Source organism: Salvelinus fontinalis, chromosome 7, assembly GCF_029448725.1.
Source record: "Salvelinus fontinalis isolate EN_2023a chromosome 7, ASM2944872v1, whole genome shotgun sequence".
NCBI classification, from domain to species: domain Eukaryota; kingdom Metazoa; phylum Chordata; class Actinopteri; order Salmoniformes; family Salmonidae; genus Salvelinus; species Salvelinus fontinalis.
In genome coordinates, this window is record NC_074671.1 from 35,874,887 (window position 1) to 35,898,517 (window position 23,631).

Consider the following 23,631-nt stretch of genomic DNA (forward strand, 5'->3'; position numbering starts at 1 on the left):
GCACAACGGTCAGGAGGGATTTTGGACAGTTCCTTTTTACAAAACTGTTTCAGTTCAGCAATATTCTTGGGATGTCTGGTGTGAACCGCTCTCTTGAGGTCATGCCACAGCGTCTCAATCGGGTTGAGGTCAGGACTCTGACTGGGCCACTCCAGAAGGTGTATTTTCTTCTGTTTGAAGCCATTCTGTTGTTGATTTACTTCTGTGTTTTGAGTCGTTGTCCTGTTGCATCACCCAACTTATGTGGCGATTCAATTGGCGGACAGGGAGCCTTACATTCTCCTGCAAATATTTTGATAAACTTGGGAATTCATGTTTCCGTTGATGATAGCATGCAGTCCAGGCCCTGTGGCAGGAAAGCAGCACCAAACCAAGAAGCTCCCTCCACTATACTTAACAACTGGGATGAGGTTTTGATGTTGGTGTGCGTTATCTTTTTTTCTCTACACAAAGTGTTGTGTGTTCCTTCCAAACAACTCATCTGTCCACAGAATATTCAGCCAGTAGCGCTGTGAAACGTCCAGGTGCACTTTTGCAAACTTCAGACAGCAATGGTTTTTTTTGGACAGCAGTGGCTTCTTCCGTGGTGTCCTCCGATGAACACCATTCTTGTTTAGTGTTTTACGTATTGTAGACTCGTCAACAGAGATGTTAGCATGTTCAAGAAATTTCTGTAAGTCTTTAACTGACACTCTAGGATTCTTTTTAGCCTCATTGAGCATTCTGCTCTGTGCTTTTGCAGTCATCTTTGCACGATGGCCAAGAGAGTAGCAACAGTGCTGAACTTTCTCAATTTATAGACAATTTGTCTTACCATGGACTGATGAATATCAAGGCTTTTAGAAATACTTTGTAACACTTTCCAGCTTTAAACAAGTCAACAAATCTTATTCTCAGTCTTCTGAGATCTCTTGTTCGAGGCATGGTTCGCATCAGGCAATTCTTCTTGTGAATAACAAACTCAAATTTTGTGAGTTTTTTTTAATAGGGCAAGGCAGCCCTAACCAACATCTCCAATCGTGTGTCATTGATTGGACTCCAGGTTAGCTGACTCATGACTCCAATTAGCTTTTGGAGAAGTCATTAGCCTAGGGGTTCAGATACTTTTTCCAACCTGCACTGTGAATGTTTAAATTATTTATTCAATACAGACAAAAATACAATACTTTGTTATTAGTTTAAGCACACTATGTTTGTCTATGTTTGTCTATTATTGTGACTTAGCTGAAGATCAGATCAAAATTGATCAAAATTTATGCAGAAATCCAGGTAATTCCAAAGGGTTCACATACATTTTCTTGCCACTGTATTTAGACTGCTTTGTGTTTGTCTGGGCTTGCTAGCAGTAGCCAGCCAGCAGTTTTTTTGCAAGTTCCTTACACAACAGCAGGCACTGGCATCTACAATGTGATACCAGCAACCCTCCGGTTGCCAACTCACGTCCCACCAGATTTTTCCTGTATCATGATACTAAGCCTGGTATTGGTATCAAAGTCAAAATTCTGGTATCGTTACAACACTACCATGCAGTGCCAGGGCTGTGCTGAGCCTTGGTCTGAGTGGGTTGTGGAAGATTGATTCTCTCAGGGGTTTAGAGAGAGCAGCACTGATTGAAGCCTATGACTTCTTCAATACGTTACTGGTTATTCAGCAGCCTGTTTTCATTTATACTCTCATTATGAGAAAAAGTCATCATTGCAATTCAAATAGTTGTGCGTTTGCATGGCATTTCATTTTTGAGAGCGACGGGAAGATAGAGGGATGGAGAGAGACAGACATAGAGAGAGATGGAGAGTGAGACAGAGAGAAATAGAGAGGGAGGGAGAGAGAGGGAGAGAGAGAAATGGAGGGAGGGATGGAGGATCGGGAGGGAGGGAGGGACTCAATAAGAGAGATGGAGAATGATCCTGCACCTTCCTAGCAAATTGCAGTGATTCACCTGTACATAGTGGTAGTATTGATGATTTGTCCCTTGCAGTTACACCTCGCTCAAGAAAACATTTCTTGTTAAATCCCCACTTGATGTGGGTGTAATCATTTAAACCTGTTGTCTGGTTTGTCTTAGGGATGCCGCCTGTAATTGAAACATTAGTGCTTCTGGTCAATATGTTCCCATTTTAATCACACGCCTTGATAAGAGACAACACTATCAGGTGTGTGTGTGTGTGAGTGTGTGTGTTAGGGTTGGACATTATATCAAATTAATTTGATTAATTAGAATGTAGGTTTTAGTGCAATATTCCAAATGCCTCTATTGCAGGAATCAACATTTGTTTTTCTGTGTGTGTTTGTCTTTTTGGTCTCATTCCGCGCCTTCTATGTTGTGTGCACCTTCCCACTTGCAAACAGACATTTAGCCCCTCTCCCTGCCACTTACAACAAAGACGAAAGATAATATTACATTTGTCATTTAGTGGACTCTCTTATCAAGAGAAGATTACATGAGCAATTAGGCTTAAGTGCCTTACTCAAGGGCACATCAGCAGATTTTCACCATTTGGCTTGGGGATTCATCTTCCTCTCTGACAACAAGCAGTTGCAACTCACTATTTGCATTTGGGGTCCAAAATAATTGGTCATGTGGACTCCAAAACACATTGAGACGTTATTTTACTGTAATAGAGAAGAACTTAACATCTGTAACAATGCACTTTTTATATCTCAACTCCCAAAATTTATAACAGAGGAGACCCTACTAAGACAGGAGCATCAATTAACATGATTGTTAAAAATTAGTGCTCTGTTTCTGTCGCGCGGCATTGCAGTTTCTGTTGCGCGCAACGAGACCGTAATGTCACAAATGCACATTTAATAAGAATTGGCAACTCGTTCTCATTCTGAGAAATAAGCATCTTCTTATCCAGGTAGGCCGCTTGACTTCAACATCTAAACGTGAACTGTTCTACCTTGTTAGCAAGAAAATAGATCCAATTTGGCTAGACTTTAAATATAAAAATTAGCTAGCTTCTAGCGGAACCCCTCCACAAAATTCCGCTGAAAAGGCAGAGCGCAAAATTCAAAAATATTTTTTTGAAATATTTAACTTTCATACATTCACAAGTGCAATACACCAAATGAAGGCTTACCTTCTTGTTAATCTACGCACCACAGTGTCTGATTTCAAAAACGCTTTACAGCGAAAGCACACCATATGATTATGTTAGGTCAGAGCCTAGTCACAAAAAAACATACAGCCATTTTCCAGCCAAAGAGAGGAGTCAAAAGCAGAAATAGAGATAAAATTAATCACTAACCTTTGATGATCTTCATCAGATGGCACTCATAGCACTTCATGTTACACAATACATTTATGTTTTGTTCGATAAAGTTCATATTTATATCCAAAAATCTCAGTTTACATTGGCGCTTTATGGTCAGTAATGTTGTGCCTCGAAAACATCCGGCGAATTTTCAGAACCACATCAATTTACAGAAATACTCAAAATAAACTTTGATAAAAGATACAAGTGTTATGCACAAAATTAAAGATATACTTCTCCTTTACGGAAAAAGCACACCATGAAATAATCTGAGTACGGCGCTCAGACACAAAAACGAGCCATACAGGTACCCGCCATGTTATGGAGTCAACAGAAGTCAGAAATAGCATTATAAATATTCACTTACCTTTGATGATCTTCATCAGAAGGCACTCCCAGGAATCCCAGTTCCACAATAAATGTTTGTTTTGTTCCATAAAGTCCATCATTTATGTCCAAATACCTCATTTTTGTTAGCGTGTTCAGTTCCCAATCCAAACTCACGAGGCGCGGGCAAGTCCACGCGAAAGTTCAGACGAAAAGTCCAAAAGGTTATATAACAGTTCGTAGAAACATGTCAAACGATGTATAGAATCAATCTTTAGGATGTTTTTAACCTGTCTAGGATGAGGGTGCCGCTAGCGGCACACCCCCCCCCACATTCCACTGAAAAGGCAGAGCGCGAAATTCAAAAAAAATATATTTTTTAAATATTTAACTTTCACACATTAAAGTCCAATACAGCTAATGAAAGACACAGATCTTGTGAATCCAGCCAACATGTCCGATTTTTAAAATGTTTTACAGGGAAGACACAATATGTAAAGATGTAAATCTATTACCTAAAAACACATTAGCATAATCCACCATCTTTTATTTGTCCACCAACACCAGTAGCTATCACCAATTCGGCTAAACTAAGATATTTATAGCCCCTAACCAAGAAAAAAACTCATCAGATGACAGTCTGATAACATATTTATGGTATGGGATAGGTTTTGTTAGAAAAATGTGCATATTTCAGGTAGCTGGCATAGTTTACAATTGCACCCACCGTCACAAATGGACTAGAATAATTACAATGAGCAACGTGTTTACCTAACTACTAATCATCAAACATTTCGTAAAAATACACAGCATACACTAATCGAAAGACACAGATCCTGTGAATACAGACAATATTTCAGATTTTCTAAGTGTCTTACAGCGAAAACACAATAAATCGTTATATTAGCATAGCACATGTGCAAACATTACCCCAGCATTGATTCTAGCCAAAGAGAGCGATAACGTAAACATCGCCAAAATATATTATTTTTTTCACTAACCTTCTCAGAATTCTTCAGATGACACCCCTGTAACATCACATTACAACATACATATACAGTTTGTTCGAAAATGTGCATATTTAGCCACCAAAATCATGGTTAGACAATGAGAATTGTAGCCCAGCTGGTGAGAAAATGTCCGTGCGCCATATTAGACAGTGATCTACTCGTATACATAAATACTCATAAACGTGACTAAAAAATATAGGGTGGACAGCGATTGATAGACAATTTAATTCTTAATACAATCGCGGAATTACATTTTTTTAATTATCCTTACTTTTCAATACAGTTTGCGCCAAGCGAAGCTACTTCCAAAAAACATGGCGTCCTAAGCCACTAACATTTTTCGACAGAAACACGATTTATCATAATAAAAATTTCCTACTTTGAGCTGTTCTTTCATCAGTATCTTGGGCAAAGGATCCTTTCTTGGGTCTAATCGTCTTTTGGTGGAAAGCTGTCCTCTTGCCATGTGGAAATGCCAACTGCGTTCGGGATGAACTGGAAGCGTGCCCAGAGATTCACAGCGTCTCAGAAATAAATGTCCCAAAATCGCACTAAACGGATATAAATTGCTATAAAACGCTTTAAATTAACTACCTTATGATGTTTTTAACTCCTATAACGAGTCTTAACATGACCGGAGAAAGATTACTCCCAACACTAATGCTTGGAACAGGTGCGGGTCGGTGTCCTCCACGCGCATGACGCAGCTCCAAAAGAGTGACTAGCTACAGGGTTTTTTAATTTATAGTGCCTGTGATTGCGCAATCGACCCCATTCAAATCGTCATCACGTAAAGGCATCCAGGGAAAGACGTAAGCAGTGTCCGTATACTCATAGGAATAACATTGGCTTTAAAACTGACTCCAGAACAGTGGCCAAAATTTCTGAAATCTGACTCCATGTCAGGGAAATTGCTGTAGAATGGGTTCTGTTCCACTTAGAGACAAAATTTCAACTCCTATAGAAACTATAGACTGTTTTCTATCCAATAATAATAATAATATGCATATTGTACGATCAATAATTTTGTAGGAAGCCGTTTCAAAAATTACACGATTACCATAAATAGTGACAACAGCGCCCCCAGCTTTAACAGGTTAACATAAATCTTCAATAATGTTTCAACCGGAGAATTCCTTTGTCTTTAGAAATGCAATGGAACGCAGGTCACTCTCACGGCCATGCGCATGACCAGCTCATGGTACTCTGCCAGACATCTGGTTGAAACAGCTTTCATTCTCTCCTCCTTCACAGTAGAAGCCTCAAACAAAGGTCTAAAGACTGTGGACATCTAGTGGAAGCCTTAGGAAGTGCAATATGACCCCATAGACACTGTATATTAGAAAGGCAATGAGTTGAAAAACTACAAACCTCAGATGTCCCACTTCCTGGTTGGATTTTTCTCAGGTTTTCGCCTGCCATATGAGTTATGTTATACACAGACATCATTCAAACAGTTTTAGAAACTTCAGAGTGTTTTCTATCCAAATCTACTAATAATATGCATATCTTAGCTTCTGGGCCTGAGTAGCAGGAAGTTTACTCTGGGCACGCTTTTCATCCGAACGTGAAAATGCTGCCCCCTATCCCAAACAGGCTAGCTACTCACTAGCAGGTGGGCTTGTGCTTGAGAGATGTTTTTGAAACCTGTGTTCATTTTCTATATTGCTTGTTACCAGAAGTTGGTGATTTGTTAGTTGATGTGCATTGTACATGGTTCTAGATAATTCCCTTTTTGTTACAAATTTTTCATAGACCGACTTGAAAGCCAGATCGGTGATTAGTGGGTCTTGTGATTGAATGCTTATAATTAGACTAGCCATAATTTCACAAGCCCTGAATTAATTAGATTATTCCTGATTGTTTGAAATGCAGTGTATGGACATCTTAATTATACAACAAAGGTTATTTAGAGAGAACATAAAAAATGTATACTTATACTCTACACTGAGTATACAAAACATTAAGAACACCTGCTTTTTCCATGACAGACTGACCAGATGAATCCAGGTGAAAGCTATGATTCCTTAATGTCACTCGTTAAATCCACTTCAATCAGTGTAGATGAAAGGGCGGAGACAGATATGAGAAAGATTTTTAAACCTTGAGACATTTGAGACATGGATTGTGTATGTGTGCCATTCAGAGGGTGAATGGGCAAGACAACATATTGAATTGCCTTTGAACGGGGTAAGGTAGTAGGTGCCAGGCAAACCGGTTTGGGTCAAGAACTGCAATGCTACTGGGTTTTTCAGGCTCAATAGTTGCCCATGTGTATCAAGAATTTTCCACTACCGAAGGGCATCCAGCCAATTTGACACAACTGTAGGAAGCATTTCAGTTAACATGGGCCAGCATCCCGGTGGAACACTTTCGACATCTTGTAGAGTCTGTGCCCTGACAAAATGAGGCTGTTCTGAGGGTAGCTATAGCAACTGGTGTCGACTCCTGAGTGATGCCATCAACCATCTCACCACGGCTGTGGATTTTTCACTCAATACGATGTTGACTCAGTACGTGCTATGTACTTAGGGCCTTTTTACCTTTGAAGAGATGTGAAAACGAATGAAAGCATTTGCTCGAACATATTGAGCACTTTCATGAATTTTTCATCACCTCAGTGCCTTACCGTGAAGGCAATAGCGTTGGCGAGTAGTTGAGGTGTGTGTACTCATTGCGGCTAACCAAAGGTGTAGCATCTTTAAAGGTTTATCTATTTATCCCTTCAAAAAAAACTTAAACGCCCCAATGACAGACTTGCCGGCCCTGTCATGTGTCTCGCTCTCTCTCGCTATCTCGCTCTCTGTCTCTGGAATGACTCACCCAGTATGAAACCAGCACCAAACTGTGTCTTGGCGACCTGTCTCCATAGCAACCGTGCCGTCTCTGCGGCGTTACCACAGCGTTATCCTGCCGTTATCCTTCAAAGTTACTCCTGTTGTGTGGATAAAAAAACTGTGCAACTATGTGAGCCAACGGGAGGAATGTACAGCACAAATGCATATCTGTCTCCACAGATCAGTGTCTGTCAGTGTAGGGTGATGGGAGCTTTCAAGTGTGTGTGTGTGTGTTTTGTGTGCATTTATATCTGTGTGTGTGTGTGTGTGGTGATGGCTGTGCCACAGGACCTGGTGTGTTGTGATGGTTGATGAGGAGATCTCTGTGCTTAGAACGACATGCTGCTGACTCATTCTGTCTGCATCTCAAATAGCACCCTATTCTCTATATAGTGCACTACCTTAATAGGGTGCCATTTGTGACATAGGCTGATTGTTATTTTATAACCCTCCATGGAGGTGTGGGGGTTCTCAAAGCACATTCACTCAATAATCTAACCCCCACGTCTCTCCTTCACCCTCCCTCGCTCTCCATCTCTCCCCATCTCCTCCTCTCTTCCATTTTACAGGACCTACGGGAGGATTGGCTCAACTATCCGCCCCACCCTCTGCAGGTTGGTTGAAAATAGTCTATTTTGTTTGTTTGTCCTTACATTCTGTGTCCCTAGATGGATAAAAAAATGATGTATAAAATATAAATAATGTATAGCTCAAAATACATATTGTATATATGTAACCCCCCCAGAGTACCGCTTTCTTACACACACACACACACACACACACACACACACACACACACACACACACACACACACACACACACACACACACACACACACACACACACACACACACACACACACTCAAATCAAACTTAATTTGTCACCTGCACCGAATACAACATGTGTAGACCTTATCGTGAAATGCTTACTTACAAGCCCTTAACTTCTCTGCGCTACGAATCCCTTTTACGGGATCCCTTCCTTAAACAACCGCTAGAATTGCAGGGCGCCAAATGCAAAAATATTACTAAAAATATTTATAATCATGCAATCACAAGTGAATATACTAAAACACAGTTTAGCTTGAATCGCTTACCTTAGATAATCTTTGGATGTTTGCACTCACGAGACTCCAAGTTACACAATAAATGTTCTTTTTGTTCGATAAATATTACTTTTATAACCACAAAACGCCATTTGGGTTGCGCATTATGTTCAGAAAATCAAAGCCGTGTTCCGTTCGACAAATTCCAAAAAGTATCCGTAATGGTCCTAGAAACATGTCAAATGTTTTTTTTTATCAATCCTCAGCTTGTTTTTAACAAACATAATCGATAATATTTCACCCGGACCATAACCTATTCATTAAGAGACAAAAGGAAAATGGGGTGCCCCTCTCTCAGGCGCAGGAAATATTCAGAGGACACCTGACTATTTTTGAAAAAACTCGCTCATTTTTCAAAATAAAAGCCTGAAACTATGTCTAAAGCCTGGTAACAGCCTGAGGAAGCCATTGGAAAAGGAATCTGGTTGATACCCCTTTAAATTGAGGTTAGACGGGTCAGGGAACACAGATTTTTTTTATATATCACTTCCGGGTTACATTATCTCAGGTTTTCACTTGCAGAATAAGTATTGTTATACTCACAGACAATATTTTGACAGTTTTGGAAACTTTGGATTGTTTTCTATGCTAATCTGTAAATTATGCATATTCTACGATCTGGGCCAGAGAAAACGTCCATTTACGTTGGGCACGTTATAAAAAGAAAAAAATTTAATCTGACCCTTAGCGCTAAAAAGTCTTAACCAACAGTGCAGTTCAAGAAAGAGTTAAGAAAATATTTACCAAATAAACTAAAGTAAAAAATAATAAAAGTAACACAATAAAATAACAACAATGAGGCTAAATACAGGGGGTACCGGTACCGAGTCTATGTGCGGGGGTACAGGCTAGTCAAGGTAATTTGTACATGTAGGTAGGGGTGAAGAGACTATGCATAGATAATAAACAGCGAGTAGCAGCATGGAAAAAAACAAATGGAGGGTGGGGGGGTGTCAATGTAAATAATCCTGTGGCCATTTGAATAATTGTTCAGCAGTCTTATAGCTTGGTGGTAGAGCAAGGCGTCCCGCTAGCGGGACAACTTCCGGTGATACAGGAGGGCGCGCAATTCAAATAAATAATCGTAAAAATTATGGATATTAAACATTTAGGTACATATAAGTGTCTTAAATTGGTTGAAAGCTTAAATTCTTGATAATCTAATCTATCGAATTGAGTAATACACTCGATAAACTTGCAGAGAAATTAATCTGAAAATCTACTTACTCTACTTACGTTTCTACTTACTCCTCAGATACCATAAAATGTAATCAAACTATAATATTTCTTACGGAAAGAAGCATGTTCAATAGGAATCCGATTTTAGCAGGTGCGTCCAATCTTCATGGCGCGCGCAAACATGAATTTCCAAGACTGCGTCTCTGTACTAAAACTGATATATATTTTTTTTGTTTTTTTGTTACATGTCTGAAACCTTGAACATAGATTGCTGACACCATGTGGACGCCATAGGAATTGCATCCAGGGAGCTAATTTTTAATATGACCTTATAATTGCCATTCTACGAGGATGGTCTCTCAAAAATATTTCTGGTTGGTTTTTCTTTGGATTCTCTCCTACCATATCTAATGTGTTATATTCTCGTACATTTTTTTAAAACTTTTCTACAAACTTCAAAGTGTATTCTTTCCAATGGTACCAATTATTTACTTCATGGCCTGAGCAACACAGGCAGTTTACTTTGGGCATGTCATTTAGGCAGAAATTGCGAAAAAAGGGGCCTAGCCCTAAAACGTTTAAGGAGCCTTGTGGTCCTAGACTTGGCGCTCCGGTACTGCTTGCCATGCAGTAGCAGAGAAAACAGTCTATGACTTGGGTGACTGGAGTCTTAGACAATTTTGGGGGCTTCTCCAGTCATTCTCTCCACATTAGTTTTGCTGCCTTCTGTGAGATATGTAAATGTTGATAAGACCATAGAAGACAGAAGGACATGTCTGTATGTGTGTCTGGCATGTTCCAGACAGACCTTGTTGTATGTATAGGTGCTGAGCAGACACAGACACACCAGGGTTTCCATTAGCCTGTAATGGCCGGCTTTTGGCGGAATTCAAATAAATTTAAAGCCAATTAAATTAAATAGTAGTCTGCCAAATTGTCCATGGCTGCCTATATCATACACCCCGATATAGCACTTCCGCACCATTTTGTCACTCTTTGCGCATTGCCTTTACATGCATGTGCCTGCTTCTGAGAGGGAGAGGGCGAGAGAGGAGCATTGGCCTAGGCTACTGTTGATTGTGAAGATGGAGGCCTTTTTTTTACTGAAGTAAAATGTAAGTTAAATATGCCTATCGTGAAAAGCCTACAAGGGGAATGTCCTCCATATGGACAAGGTTTAATATCGTAGTAGATGTACGTCGGCACAGGCAATTGCAGGCAAGTGTGAAACTTTGGAACATATTTCTGTTTTCAGATTCATAATAATTGATTTCAGCATTATTGTATATCATTGTTATTATCATATTCATATTTATTCATCTAAATATGTTAATTAAATATGTAAATGTATTTTGTTTAGTTCTGTAGAGACATTTTTGTTGCCCCAAAGTAAGTTCAATGTCTTTAATTGTATCCTTTGTATTTATACTGAACAAAAATATAAACGCAACACGCAACAATTTCAACGATTTTACTGAGTTACAGTTCATATAAGGAAATCAGTCAATTGAAATAAAATAATTTGGCACTAATCTATGGATTCAGTATCTGGAGTGACCATCATTTGCCTCGTGCAGCGCGACACATCTCCTTCGCATAAAGTTGGTCAGGCTGTTGATTGTGGCCTGTGGAATGTTGTCCTACTCCTCTTCAATGGCTGTGCGACGTTGCTGGTTATTGGTGCGTACTGGAACACGCAGTCATACACAGCCTATGCCTGCCCATACCATAACCCCACCACCATGGGGGAACCTGTTGACATCAGCAAACCGCTCGCCTACACAACGCCATACAAGTGGTCTGCGGTTGTGAGGCCAGTTTTACATATTGCCAAATTCTCTAAAACAACAGTATTGGTGGCTTACATTACAGAAATTACCATTAAATTATCTCGCAACAGCTCGGGTGGACATTCTTGCAGCCAGCATGTCAATTGCACACTCCCTCAAACCCTGAGACACCTGTGGCGTTGTGACAAAACTGCACATTTTAGAGTGGGATTTTATTGTCCTCAGCACAAGGTTCGCCTGTGTATTGATCATGCTGTTTAATCAGCTTCTTGATTTGCCACACCTTTCAGTTGGATAGATTATCTTGGCAAATGAGAAATGCTCACTAACAGGTATGTAAACAAATTTGTTCACATAATTTGAGAGAAATTAGATTTGTGTGTGTATGTAAAATGTCTGTGATCTTTTATTTTAGCTCATGAAACATGGTACCAACATTTTACATGTTGCATTTACATTTTTGCTCATTGTAGTTTATTAAGATAAGTTATAAATAGGCCTGTTAAATAAATATCATAAGCCTATTGCTGTCATTTGTTGGGTACATTAGGCACTAGCATTTCTTGGTAATTGCTGCAATATGGCCTGTTAAATTCTGAACGAAAATGTACTTCTGTACGCCTATATCTGTATACTAGACGCTTTAGCCTATCTGACAAGTATCAAGAAATGCATGTCGGTGTCGTAGCATGCCGTCGGCATATCTCTATCTCTCTTTGGGGGTAGGCTTAAGCTTCTCTTCCTTTTTCATATAAGTGTTTTTAAATATTAATAGGCTATCATACAGTGGATCCCTAAGCCTAGTACAGGTCTATGCATGCAATGCCCTGATGCATTTTGTACTCAAATCTCCGACAGCTGAACCATGAGGTAGACTCGGATTAAAGTTCTCCATCACTGCGACGGATTTATGCCATATAGATTTGGGAGAGGTCTGGTTGGTGAAATGGCCTAATACAGAAGCATGAAATATCCTGAGTGTAAAAAACGTTAAAGTTATTAAAGAAGGATTTTTAGGCCTTGAGACAGTTGAGCCAAGGGTTGTGTATGTGTGCCATCCAGAGTGTGAATGTTCAAGACAACAAAATGTAAGTGCCTTTGAAAGGGGTTCGGTAGTAGGTGCCAGGTGCACCGGTTTGCGTGTGTCAGAAACTGAAACGTTGCTGGGTTTTTCACGCTTAACAGTTTCCTGTGTGCATCAAGAATGGTCCACATGCATGATTGCTGCTTACCAAAGGCGGAGAGTCCATAAAGTTAGGTAGGGGCTAAGTTACCCTAAAGTAAATTAAATTGCCCAAATTATATTGCCTAATTAGCCTACTCCTGTCTAAACATAAATACATACAAAGCATTTTTGTCCTTTGTTTAAAAAGAGGGGGATCCCAGTTTTCCATTGCTACCATGTTTATTTCTCTACTCCTTCAATTACGGAACTGGCCTCGTTTTTCAAATGCAAACTGGAGCGGCGCAACTGAGCACAGCGGTGCAACTGAGTTCTTCTTAAAAGGGCAATGACATACTTTCTAATAGAAACTCCAACATTTACATTTTTGAGTGAATAATAATAATAATTGATGTATTTATAATAAAAGTATTATTATTAATAATAATAATATATAATTAGAACAGTCAGGTTTTGTGTCCAATGGGGTAACATTATGTGGCATCAGTTGGGCTCGAGGTAATAACGCTAAATGCTAGCAGCACATCTGATCATTTAGACCAGGTTTTCCCAAACTGGGGTGCAATGCTGAGGGTATGCCAAATACAAATGTGATTCTATATTTTTCTAAAATATATATATTTTTTCTTCACATTTTCAAACGTTCCATTTATATTTTCCAACAGGGCTATACATTTGGTTGATTTTTTTTTTCCTCGTATCAGTAGCCTCGTTTCACTGCCAAAAATAAAATTAAACTATATAGTGTTCAGTGAAATAACAACACAATGTCAAATACAGGTAGCCTAGTCAAATAATTAACATCCAATCACATTAACCGTTACTCTCTTGCGGGAATTCCACTAATCGTCCGTATGTAGCCAAACGTAGCTGCTGCTCATTTTGGCATCTGTACTGATGGCAGAAAAGCCATGACAGGGAGACATAGTTGTAACGCATGTGGAAGTAATTGCTCCCGAAGCCACTTGGGTACACTGCACCATCCACCGAGAGGCTCTTGCACCCAAGGGGAATGCCTGACAGCTTGAAAGATGTTTTGGACACTAACTTTGTTAAAGCAAGGCCCCTGAACTCTCATGTATTTTCTTCACTATGCAATGATATGAGCAGCAACCATGTAACACTTTACAACATACAGAAGTGCACTGGTTATGAAGGGGCATTTTAATTGAGAGAAAAGCTTAAAGTTTTCTATACTGACCACAGTTTTCACTTGTCTGACCGCTTGCATGATGACGGGTTTCTCACATGACTGGCCTATCTGGGTGATTTTTTTTCTCGCCTGAGTGATCTGAATCTAGCATTACAGGGACTCTCCGCAACTATATGCAATGTGAGGGGCAGAATTGAGGCTATGATTAAGTAGTTATTCTCTGTCCGCATTAACAAGAACAACACACAGGTAATTCCATAATTTCATGATTTTCTGTGTGCAAATGAACTCAAGCTTACGGACAATGCCTTATGTGATATAGCGAAGCACCTGAGTGAGTTGGGTGCGCAATAACGCAGGTACTTTCCCGAAATGGATGACACAAACAACTGGATGTGTTATCCCTTTCATGCCCTACTTCCAGTCCACTTACCAATATCTGAACGAGAGAGCCTCATTGAAACTACAACAAGCGGTTCTGTGAAAATCTTATTTAATCAGAAGCCACTGCTAGATTTCTGTATTGGGCTGCGCTCAGAGTATCCTGCCTTGGCAAATCGCGCTGTTAAGACACTGATGTCCTTTGCAACCACGTACCAATGTGAGAGTGGATTCTCGGCCCTCACTAGCATGACAACTAAATACATGCACAGACTGTGTGTGGGAAATGATTTAAGACTTCCCACGAGCCGGGTTGTGACAAAAACTCACACTCATTCTTATGTTTAATAAATGTATCATATAGGCTTACAATGATGGCAAAAAACAACATTTGTGAGTGTGCTGACCCTGGTGCTAGAGGGGGTACACAGCCGGAGGTTGAATGTTTGAAAGGGCAAGGGACTATAAAAAGTTTGGGAACCACTGATTTAGACCATGCATTGTGCCATATGTTAAAATAATTGGATATGTTATGGGGCTCATTTCAGGAGGTGGACATTTTATTTCAGTTGGTGCCAGCATCATTTTATTTTCACTCATTTTGGAGTAGAATGTCCTTTTTAAAAGGTCACCAGAACTGAGCTTCTCAGTCCTAAAGGGACCGGAATTGGTCAGACGTACAGTTTTATACGTGTACAAACGTATCCTCTTTCCCGAAAAGCATGATGGTCATGACTTTCTTGTATGAAAGGGGAGGTTGATCTAAGATTGACTTAACTTTCATCGTTTGTTTTCTTTTCATGCTTTAACCCCTGGGTTGACAATGATTGTTTAAGAAAAAGGAAAAACCAATACAAATAGGCTATACAGTTTTGCTTATGCGTCAGTGTTTTTTCTTATAGGCTGTTTTTAAGGATATGGCTAACATCCCTTATTTATTGATGGTGCTGGGTGCGTGGGCGGACCCTCTAATGGGTTATGCACCCAATGTACAGTATCAGTCAAAAGTTTGGGCACACCTACTCAAACCAATTGAGATGGTTTGGGATGAGTCGGACTGCAGAGTGAAGGAAAAGCAGCCAGAAAGTGCTCAGCATATTTGGGAACTCCTTCAAGACTGTTGGAAAAGCATTCCAGGTGAAGCTGGTGAGAGAATGCCAAGAGTGTGCAAAGCTGTCATCAAGGCAAAAGTAGGCTACTTTGAAGAATCTTAAATATATAATAGTAACAATAAAGAAAAACCCTTGAATGAGCAGTTCAAACTTTTGACTGGTACTGTATATGGATGACCTGTACATTTTTCAGATAAATGGAGATATTCCTGGTCACTTGTCTGGCACCAAATTGTCTTGACAGAAACACTGACACACACAAACACACATACACACACGCTCAGTTAGACTGTCTGTTGGACAACATAGGGACTAGCTAGAGACCATCTGCTGTTTCTGCTCTCCATAATCAGCTTTCTTACCGTTACTCAGACACTCTCTCACTCTTTTTTCTCTACCACTGTCTCTCGCTCTCTTTCTCTCTTTCTCCACTTTCATTCATTCATTCTTCCTCTCTCTTTTTCTCTCTCTCTCTCTCACTATTTCATTCCCTCTCTCTCCCCCTATTTTTCCCCCATTCTTCTCACTCTCTTCCCCTTTGCAGTGCATGATCCCCCTGGAAACATTGAGAGTAGGGCAAAGAGAGAGAAGAGGATGTTTGTTTGAAAGTAGGATTCGGAGGAAGAGATCAAAAATGGTGTAACAGGATTACACGCGGTCCCAAATCACATAGGGCCTCCAGGGACCAAAACACTGCTTCTGTGTGTGTCAGTGTGTGTGTCACAGTGCGTTTTGTGTGTCAATGTGTTTTCACGTGCATGTTTTTCTGAGCATATCCATGTTTGTTTCTAAATCCCACTCTGATCTTGGCTGATGTATGTTTTTATATTTTTGTTTGCTCTCTGCTCTCAATTGATGACAGAGATTTTAAGACATGGTTTAGAGAGCTTTTGGCCCACTTTGACAGTACAACTGAGCCCAAACCGTTTGTTTGTCCTTCTTCCTATATGCCTGCCACCATGCCAGTGACTATAATATTGTGTCAGCTGCTGCCATAGCCATAGAAATAGAATCACTAGAATGGGCTTCCCTATACAAGTCAGTAGGTAATTCTATTTAGCCACAGAAACATATGAAATCCTACCAACAGGGCTTGGCAAATATTATTTGGTAGGTCTAGCAAAATCTTCCAGCCACTCATTCTTGACTTGTTACCAGCATCTGATGATGGTAGCTTGTGGTCATTTCAGCCATGCCCTTCCCTTCTCAACAGCAGCCTTGGAGGTCAATGCCTGGGTAAGGTGTGGACCCCTAGGGTCAATCCCACAATCGGTGTTCCTGGGTAAGGTTTATGCTAGGCGGTATCCTGGATAATTATCGGGTTTAGAGCGAAAGCCATCCTTCCATCTCTCCATATTTCCAACCTGAGTCAGTCTACTGTGGGTTAGAGTCCTCCTTCTACTTACCTTATGTGCCTAGCTTAGTTTATGGACCCGTGACTTAAATTTAAATTACCTTTAACATGAATGAATAATCTTACGATAAGATTATTTAAGTGAAGACATCAATTTGTTATGTTGTTGAAGCCTAAAGGTAAGCAGGGAGAACCCACATCTGGCTCAAGGGCACTCTCTCTGAGCATAAATGTTTACCAGTTGCCTCTCTCTCTCTGAGCTTACAGGGTAACAAGATGACTCTGGCCCCAGGCAGAACATAAAGGCTGATGATCGTCAGGAGTTAGTTAGCTGAAAGCAATTCACCAATGATGAGGCCCAGGCTTATGGTGATGCCAAGTAATCTTTGTTTTTATTTTTACAAAACTTTTTTTAAATAAAGAATATCCAGGATTGTAGGTGTACATGTGCGTGTGCGCTGGCCCATGTTCATACATTAGCATTAGTTTTTTTGGATTGCTTACACACTAAAATTAAAAGTAGTACACTATTAGCAAAACCTTACACTCAAGAAGTAAAACATCAGCCCATATTTGCACAACTATAAGCACATTGTCAACCTCACACTTGTTGCAAAACTCTACACACAGTGATTTGCAAAACACTAAACACACTTAACATACATTACACACAAAAATCTATCATGAAGTCACGTCCTTGCAATACCAAAGCACTGACTGTCAAATTACCACACCGTCCAACCAATTGGTTCAACACAGTCATCAGGTGTGCAAACACTCGTTTGCTTAATTGTAGACACACCAATCAGGTGTATAAGCACTATAAAAAGCAGCAGGTGAGTTCATCGGTCTTCAAGCACAATGGAAAGAGTCAGAGAAAGAGTAAGACAAGGACGAGGAGGAGAACGAGGAGGAGAACAAGGAGGAGGATGAGGAGAAAGAGGAGGACGAGGAGAACGAGGAGGAGGAGGAAGGGGAGGAAGAGGAAGACAAGAAGGTGCTCAAAGAGGACCGAATCTGACAAATGAGATCCGCGCAACACTGGTTGACCACGTTGTCAACCACGGCCTGACGCTGAGGGAGGCTGAACTGCGAGTACAGCCAAATCTAAGCCGATATACAGTGGCAAGTGTGATGAGAACATTTCGACTGGAAAATAGGTATTGTAAAAATATCATCATATCAAAAACATCTGCACGGTTTCAGTAACTGCTTACAGTACTGTATTCTATGCACTATCAGCACTTCTGTTACATTTTCCTGTGAAATTACTGTACTATTGTATACTGTCTTTTTTTCTACATAGGATTGAGGGTCAGGGACGACAAGGGGGAAGGCCTCCTATGTTCACAGAACAGCAAGAGAGGGAGATAGTAAACATGGTTTTGGCCAACAATGCTATAACACTCAAGCAGCTCCAAGCTAACATTGTCAATAACCACGCCGTTTTCAACGATATCCATCAGGTCTCAACATCAACACTGGCACGCATCCTAAAAAAAAAACATATTCAAATGAAGCTAATTTATCGAGTGCCTTTCGAGCGCAATTCCGAAAGGGTGAAACGACTGCGGCATGATTATGCAGAGGTATGTATTCACTTTAGCAGTGTGATCTTGCATACTGTCTCATAATCTTTTACTGTACTGTAATATGTATACTAGATCTACACTGACTACACAATTTGGCCTGACACTGTTTTTCAGAGAGTTTTACGAATGGATGGAGAGGAGATCCAGCATGAGTTCATTTACGTAGATGAGGCTGGGTTCAACCTGACGAGAACACAAAGGAGGGGAAGAAACATCAATGGCCACAGGGCTATAGTCAATGTCCCAGGGCAACGTGGGGGTAATATAACACTCTGTGCAGCCATTACACAGAATGGGGTCCTCCACCGCCATGCCCATATGGGCCCTTACAACACAGCACCCATACTTACATTCTTGGACCAATTGCACAACATAACAGCAGCAAATCAAATCGATCATATGCAATACATTGTTGTCTGGGACAATGTGTCTTTCCTCTGCTCTGGTTCAGAACTGGTTTCAGCAACATCCACATTTCACCGTCCTATGTTTTCCACCATACTCTCCATTCCTCAACCCTATAGAAGAGTTTTTCTCGGCATGGCGGTGGAAGGTATATGATCTCCGTCTCCAGGCTGAGGTACCCCTCATCCAAGCCATGTAGGAGGCCTGTAACCAGATGGAGGTAGCAGCAATGCAAGGATGGATTTGTCATTCAAGACGTTTCTTTCCAAGGTGTCTTGCTAATGACAACATTGCCTGCGATGTTGATGAAATTCTCTGGCCAGATCCAGCTAGGCGAAGAGACAATGTCTAGTTATTTTCACAATACGTAAAGTGACGTTTGGTTACAGTATTATGAATCTCCATGTCAACATTTTGGGCGTGTTGAGAAATAAATGAGTTTCTTCAGTCTGCAACATTGGTCTTGTGTAGTGTTTGGTGAATTGACATTATATTTGTACTTTGTTGGTAGTAGCCTACTCTAATCATAGGGAAGTAGAAGTGCTAAAAGTGTTTTAGTTTTATCACAGCAGAGTGTAACTCGTGCAAACAGAGTATCGTAATGTGAAACGTGTGTGTTTCATATGGTAACAGTGTGGTTTTTAAAAAGAAGTATATAGTTTTTACAAGAGTGTTTAATTTTGCAAAGGATCTGTAGTGTTTTGCTAATTGGGTGTGTGGTTGTGCTAATTGTGTGTAGTGTTTTGAAAACACGGGCCCTGTTTTGAAAATCGTGCTTAAGCAATCAAAAAAACTGTAACGCCATGGGTTAGCTGCTAAGTTTGGCCGGTATATAGATTTGTGTATTTTCATACCGTTTCTGTACCATACCGTGTTTTACAGTATTACCGGCAGTGTACACAAGAGGCTGCTAATTCGTTCCAAACGTTAAAAAAATGTTTTATTGCGGACACTTGCCACTGTAAATGATAACAAGCGCAAGCAAACATGAACAAATTGCAAGGACAGACAACCCAGCTCATAAAGTTGTACAACTGTCAATAGGTTTGCTGCACGCAAAAAACGAAGACAGCAGTGATCTTGACCTCAGAGGGGATTGATTGTGTCTGCTGTTACCATGAAGCTTGATTGTGTGTGTGTGTGGCGTTAAGAACGAGTTAGCTGAGACATCCCACAGTATTTTGTCTAATCTATCTCTACTTTCCCCACTGCTGCATTTATATAAATATATATAAATATATATATATATACAGTGGGGCAAAAAAGTATTTAGTCAGCCACCAATTGTGCAAGTTATCCCACTTAGGAAGATGAGAGAGGCCTGTAACTTTCATCATAGGTACACTTCAACTATGACAGACAAAATGAGAAAAAAAAATCCAGAAAATCACATTGTACTTATTTTCCACCATAATTTGCAAATGAATTCATTAAAAATCCTACAATGTGATTTTCTGGATTTTCTTTTCTCATTTTGTCTGTATATATATATCTATATATATATATATATATATATACTACCGTTCAAAAGTTTGGGTTCACTTAGAAATGTCTTGTTTTTGAAAGAAAAGCAATTTTTTTGATCATTAAAATAACATCAAAATGATCAAAAATACAGTATAGAGATTGTTAATGTTGTAAAAGACTATTGTAGATGGAAACGGCAGATTTTTATGGAATATCTCACATAGTGAGCGCTCAATACGAAAGTGTTCCGATGATGCAGACGCGAGGCTGGCGCACCCCTCACTCGAAGCTCCAATAATGTTTTGCTAGTACAGGCTGGGATATGTTCTGGGATTCATCCGATAGCATTGAGGAGTTTACCACATTAGTCAACAAGTGCATAGACAACGTCGTCCTCACAGTGACATTACGAATGTAACCAAACCAAAAAGCATGAAATAAAGGCACTATGCTTGCTGGGATTAAAGGCTAGAGCTACCACCTCGAAAAAGACATCAAACATGCAAAAGGACAATATAGGAGGAAGGTAGAATTCTATTACACCAGCTCTGACACTTGTCAGATGTGGCAGGTCTTGCAGACAATGATGCCCAGTGATGCAGAACTCCAAAACGAGCTAAATGCCTTTCATGCTCACTTCAAGGAATACAACACTGAGTCCTGCATGAAAGCTCCTGTTCCAGATGACTGTGTGATCTCACTCTCTATGGCTGATGTGAGTAAACTTTTAAACAGGTTAACACTTGCAAGGCCGCCGGGCCAGACAGAATACCAGGTCACGTTCTCGGAGCATTCGCAGACCAGCTGGCAAGTGTCTTCACTGACATGTTCAGTCTCTCCTTGTCCCAGTTGGTAATCCCAACATGTTTCAAGCATACTACCATTGTACCTGTTCCCAAGAGCTCCAAGGTAACCTGCCTAAATGACTATCGCCCTTTAGCACTCACATCTGTAATTATGAATTGCTTTGAAAGGCTTGCCGTTACACACATCAACAGCATGCCAGACACCCTGGACCCACTCCAATTCGCATACCACCCCAACAGATCCACAGATGGCGCAATCTCAATTGCGCTTCACACTGCCCTCTCCCACCTGGACAAGAGGAGAAAGAACTGTGTGAGAATGCTGTTCGTAGACTATAGCTCATCATTCAACACCATAGATGCCTCCAAGCTGATCACCAAGCTCCGGACCCTAGAACCCTTCCCTCTGCATCTAGATCCTGGCGGAAGTCCTCCCTGTTCACCCACGACTGAGTGGCCATGCATGACTCCACGAACGACAGAGCCTCTTCCCCCTCAGGAGGATGAAACGATTTAGCACGGGCCCTCGGATTCTCAAAAATGTATCCAGCAGCACAATCAAGAGCATTTTGACTGGCTGCATCACCGCTTGATATGGCAAATGCACCACCCTCGACTGCAAAGCTCTACAAAGGGTGGTGCGGACGACCCAATCCATCACTGGGGCCGAGCTCCCTGCCATCCAGGACCTCTACATCAGGCTGTGTTAGTTAAAGTACCGAGACAGCTTCTACCCCTTAAGCCATATGACTGTTGAATATTTAATTATATGGTTATGCAGACTATCTACATTGACCCTATCTTGCATTGACTGTATGCACACTCACAAGACTATACACTGACCAGCCAATGTATTGGGTACACCACCCCATTCCCGAAGATGAATCACTCCAACAGACAGTGAGTCACATGGCTGTGGCTTGCTGTATACATCACACAGACAGGCATCGAGGCATTCAGTTACTGTTCGATTGAACATTAGAATGGGAAAAACCAGTGACCTATGCGGTTTTGAGCAGCGGAATGATCGTTGGTATCTCAGAAACAAACAAAAAACATGCAGTCAGCGGCAGTCCTGTGAGCGAAAAGAGCTTGTTGATGAGGGCAGTCGAAGGAGAATTGCAAGAATCGTGCAAGCTAACAGGAGGGCCACAAACAGACAAATAACGGCACAGTACAACAGTGGTTTGCAGAACAGCATCTCGAAATGCCCAACTTGTTGATCCTTGTCACGCATGGGCTATTGCAGCAGACGACCACAACGGGTTCCACTCCTATCAGCTAAAACCAAGATGTAGCGGCTCCAGTGGGCAAGCGATCACCAACACTGGACAATTAAGGAGTGGAAAAACATTGCCTGGTCCAACGATTTCCCCAGCTCCTGTTGCATCATGCTGATGGCAGAGTCAGGATTTGGTGTAAGCAGCATGAGTCCATAGACCCATCCTGCCTGGTGTCAACGGTACAGGCTGGTGGTGCTGGTGTACTGGTGTGGGGAATATTTTTTTAGGTCCCTTGATATAAATTGAGCAACGATTGAACGCCACAGTGTATCTGAACATTGTTGATGACCAAACCCAATGGAGCATATTTGGGATAGGCTGGAATGGGTTATTCACAGCATGAATGTACCGCCTTCCAATCTGCAGCAACTGCGTGATGCCATCGCTTCAGCATAGATCGACATCCCTGGGGAACGTTTCCTACACCTTGTAGAATCCATGCCTCGATGAATTCCAGCTGTTCTGGAGACAAAAAAGGGGGTACTAGTTGGGTGTACCTAATAAACTGGCAGTTGAGTGTATATACGCACTTCACACAGTACTCACACTACACTGACACGCTCACAACCCCCCCCCCCCCACACACACACACAACACACACGCATACCGACACAACATACATATACAAACACACTTCCACTCTCATTGTATACTGCGGCTACTTTGTTATTTATTCTTACTCCTACTATTATCTATCCTGGTGTCTAGTCACTTTATCCTGCCTTTATGTACATATCTAACTCAAATACCTTGTACCTCTGCACATTGGTACAATGTGCAAAACATATGGTTTTGGTACTCTCTGTATATACTGTAGCTTAATTTTTGTGTGTTTTTTTCCTCTTGTGTTACTATTCATTTTTGTATTTTTTTTTTACTCTGCATTGTTGGGAAGGGCTTGTAAAGCAAGCATTTCACGGTAAAGTCCACACCCATTGTATTTCGGCGAATGAGACCAGTGCGATTTTATTTGAGCTATTTAGCTGACGAACATTAGTAGTGAATTTCAAGAGTAACTTGATCTCGTGCTGCACAACAGTGGATCTTCACATCAGGAAAGCTTCCGTTTGCTCTTTGTAAACAAACATACCACGTGGCTGGCTCAATCAGCTCTTTGGGGAATGGCTGCAATAATGAACAAGTCATGCAAAAGTTTCAATGAAGAACACGATCTGCTTTACCTATTAACCTAGTGCACAAGTTGACTGCACTTGATACGGTACACCGTCCAAGCCTACTTACTGCCTGCGCTGCACTCCTGGCTCAGTCAGTCTGTAGAGGGAGTGACCAGAGCAGAATGGTTCCTGGTTGACAGCAGGCGCACTTTAATGTTCTCCCTGTTCCCCTCGCTTCCTCTCTCTGCACCAGCGCCTGCCCCACTCATC

General features: G+C 40.9%; 1 pseudogene; it reads left to right on the forward strand.

The window, feature by feature from the left end:
* Positions 1-23,631, forward strand: part of LOC129860062 (ribonuclease 3-like) — a 169,662-nt pseudogene that overhangs the window by 102,320 nt on the left and 43,711 nt on the right.